General features: G+C 47.5%; 1 protein-coding gene across 2 annotated transcripts in view; it reads left to right on the top strand.

Moving 5' to 3' along the window:
* Positions 1-2,269, top strand: part of Tgfbr2 (transforming growth factor beta receptor 2) — an 89,559-nt gene extending 87,290 nt beyond the window's left edge. For both annotated transcript variants that reach the window (XM_050126560.1, XM_050126561.1), the window contains one exon: positions 1-2,269. This exon is cut by the window's left edge and continues 656 nt beyond it. The gene's annotated coding sequence lies outside the window, so the exon portion shown is untranslated.
* Positions 2,270-3,484: the final 1,215 nt, after the last annotated feature.

The raw sequence follows: 3,484 nt of genomic DNA, 5'->3' as shown, positions 1-3,484 counted from the left end.
AAAAAAAAAAAAAAAAAAAAAAAAAAAAAAAAAAAAAAAAAAAAAAAAAAAAAAAGAAGATCAAATGCTCCCGGGAGATTAGCTTTTATCGGAGAGTTCCAAACTGGAGCATAAGGGACTCGGGACAACATTAGCACTTGACAATCACACACGCGATGGTCCCCCGAATGTGGGGTTGGGGGGATGGTTGCATGAAAAGGATCCATGCCTCATAGCCTGCTTTGGCCACAAAACACTTTTGTTTTGCAATAATTGCCCTCTATATGCGGGTGCTTTCCCGGCCAGGGAGCTAAGTTCCAGCCTACCCCTATGTCCCAGGGTCTTCCATGTGCCTTGCTTTTCTTCATTTTATCGTCGACATTCAAGTCCCACATCTGACTTGTTGAACCTGTGGACTTAGCCTAGAACCCTGGCCCCATCCTTCCGCTTTCATGGACTACGGAAATCAAAGAGGACATTTTCCCCACCCATGAAAATGTCGACCATCTGATAAGATTGTGCTGTTTGATATTTCTTCCGTGCCGAAGTTACTATTACTCATTCCCAGCTGTTCCCAGTTGTTTTTTGGTTTAGTGTGGCACACGCCACACCCCGCCCCTGCAGCGTTGTGTTTCATTTTTGTCACTCTCCTGCGGTAGTTGCCAGCTTGCCATGGCAACACCATTGGCTTCCATCTTCCCAGGTGCCAGAATAGCAGACAGGATTTAAATGACACACACTGCCCATATTGTACAACTGTGTCTGGGGATACTTTGAGCCCGTGTTTTTTGCTCAGTCAGCACAATGTCTGTAAAAGTTACACTTGTTTTAAGTATTGGAAATGCCGCAGAAAAATCTCCATTCTAGGTAAGGAGTGAGTGTTTCCTGGCTCCTCCTCTAGAGGGCACCATTCACAGTAAGCCGGTGTGATTCTGACACCTCTGCTTCTCTTCTCACCCTTAAACAGTCTTCACATTACCCACCCCACCCCAGTCTGGAAATGAAAGCTGCTGCCAGCCAAGATCTGTTGTAAGAAATGAGCATCTGGGAGTCTGGAGAGATAACTCAGCAAATAAAAACCAGTGCCTCTCAAGCAAGAGGACCTGAGTTCAGTCCTCCAGAACCCATGATAAAAAGCCATGGTCCTCGGAACACACTTGTAATCTCAGCACTGGGGAGGTGAACACCCACGGGAGCTTATTGGTCAGCTAAGAAGACTCTCGGCAAGGTGAACAGTATCCTGGCGAATGACCCTGTCTTTGACCCCTGACCTCCAGACACGCATGCACCACAAGTACACCCTCACACACATGCACACACTAGAAATGGGCATTCAAGCCGCCGCGTGTTGGTGCCATGCTGGACTGCATGTACTTTGTCTGATGTTAGGAATTGAAGCGGACTAGGAATTGGACCTCGGGACCTCCTGTGCTTGATCCTCCTTAGGTCGAGTTCTTGGTCTCGGCATGGTCCTAACCCTTGCAGAAATGACTTTGAATAGGGGACACACAAGACTTCCATGTGGAGTTCGGAAATCTGTGTCCATTTGGATGAGCGCAAAGAATGGGCTTTAATTAGGGATCTTACTAATCCACCTCCAAATGTGGATGGGGCTAGCAACAGTATTTTTTTTTAATGTGTTTTTGAAGCTTCTTTTCAACCAAATAGGAACATGATTGAAGGGCCACCAAAGCTCATTTTATTCTGTCTGGACCATGGGAGGCCTCAGATCACAGGGGGGTTTAGGATACATGGTCAAGATGGGGATGGGACAGAAATCTGTGTACTCTGCCCTGTGGAAGTGTGTTGAGCAACACCTTGGAAATCCCCCAAATCCACTTGCACCTTAGGGCATGCCGACGCCCTCCCAATAGCTGTTGTTCACCGCCCTCTAGCGGTGAGTTTATAGAATACTGGTCCACTAGTGGGATTTCTAGGGTTCGAAAGTGATTTCGCTTCCGGGTTATCATCAGAAACTGGAACACAGTGTCATGTGACTGTGGCTTGTTTTGTTTATGTCATTTTTTTCTTATTCAAGAAAAAGACCAAGGAATAGCATTGTAGTCATTCCTCGTCATGTTGACTTCTGTTCACTACTCCGCATAAAGGGAAGGTTTTATTCCTTTGTTGAACACTTCAGCCATACTCATGTATTAAAATAGGAATGTGAATGCATCATGTTCTTTTTATATCAAAATCTAAAGCACTTATTTTCATTCTACGCAGTTTTTCTTTTATATAAATAAAAACGTCTAGTAGATCAAATAAATCAAAGGCATGGGTGATCTTAGCTCTCGTTCCTATTCCCGGTAGCCAAACCACTTCACACACTGGCTTGTTCGGCAGCATGGCTGAAACTGTCATCTACAAATCCTCCCTGGCTTTTTTCATGTGGGTTGTGAGTGCCTTTCCCCTGGGCACGGGCATACACCTTGTCTGCTAACCTCAGATTAGGGCACCAGGGACAGAACAAAGGAATGATTCCATCAAAGTCCCACTGGGCGAGCAAATGAGTTAGCGTGCTTAGTTATGGAGTGTGGAACAGGTGAGTTAGGGGTGTGTGAGTGACCCGCTAAAGAGTCTGACCCCCACACGGATGATGGCTTCTGCACAGATGGAGCCCATCTTCAGTTGACCTTCCTCCATCCATAAACTAGCGCATCCCAAGACAGTGAAATCACCTGCCACTTGAGCAGAATTACATGCAGCTGGGAGGGAGGTAAAGAAAGGAGTGGGTACAATCTAAGGTAAGGGCCTGATGAGCCTTCCCACCCCTTCTGTGGCAGCAGGTCCAGTCTTAAAGGCCTCTTGCGGGGAGTTACAGCTGCTGTGACGAAGATGGTATTGGCTCTTACATTGTGGGAGAGCATTCTACGACAGACTCGAGTCCCTTTAAAAACGACCCAGGACAGATAGGGCAGTTGGAAAAGCACAAGGGAATGACTTGGCCCTCAGACCTCAGGCCAAAGAAGCTACAGGTGATGGTATGTGCTTACACTCCCAGCTGGGGAGGTAGAGACAGGCTCCGTGGGGCTTTCTGGTCAACGAGCCTCGCCTCACTGAGCCCCAGGTCTCTATGAAGAGACTGTGTCACAGTCTAAGAAACAGCGCTGGAGGTTAACCTCTGGCCTCCCTGCCCACATTTGCACATGTATACTTGCATGTGTACACACAGACACACGGACCACCACAAAATAATCCCTGACAGAAGCTCCCTAATAAGAGATGAAGCATTAGGGCTGGCTGCCTGCCGTCCCTTGTCATCCCTGTGTCCAGGCCTGCTGGCTCTTGGTGTGCCGGAATGGCCTCTCTCCCCATCCCAGGAACTCTTGGCCCATATGGCTATCTGTTCCAGGACTGTCTCATAAGGCTGCCTCAGAGAATGAGCATCTGCCCTGTGTTCTCCGTTGTCTTCTTCCTAGCATGCTAGTGACTGCCCCTGTGCCCTTTGATAGTCCATACAAATCTGTGCATTTGTGTTTTGAACTTGGAGAACCTTGCCGGC

This window comes from Alexandromys fortis, unplaced genomic scaffold, assembly GCF_014885135.2.
Source record: "Alexandromys fortis isolate MF-2015 unplaced genomic scaffold, M_Fortis_MF-2015_v1.1 scaffold_269, whole genome shotgun sequence".
Classification (NCBI taxonomy): Eukaryota; Metazoa; Chordata; class Mammalia; order Rodentia; family Cricetidae; genus Alexandromys; species Alexandromys fortis.
Note: the sequence above shows the minus strand (reverse complement) of the source record. Positions and strands in the feature narration are given on the sequence as shown.